Below are 232 nucleotides of genomic sequence, written 5' to 3'. Positions count from 1 at the left end.
TTCTCAGGATGCCAAACACCCAGGCACAGAGTGCTTTTCTAACTAAACCCTTCCAAAGGACACCTTCCAACTCTGACATCTGCATTGATTGTGCCAGAAACGACACCACATGGGACCCAAAGGAGGGGGCGGGGGAGTTCATCCACCTCAGGGCTGGAAGTCCTCCATGACTGGCTCAACGGAGCCTGTTAGATCATGCTGGAAACAGCAAGGTTTCTCTTCCGTGACAAGG

Source organism: Lagopus leucura, unplaced genomic scaffold (genome assembly GCF_019238085.1).
Source record: "Lagopus leucura isolate 7727_CA_CO unplaced genomic scaffold, USGS_WTPT01 35456-0_obj-0_obj, whole genome shotgun sequence".
NCBI classification, from domain to species: domain Eukaryota; kingdom Metazoa; phylum Chordata; class Aves; order Galliformes; family Phasianidae; genus Lagopus; species Lagopus leucura.
This window is presented reverse-complemented; position numbering follows the sequence as displayed.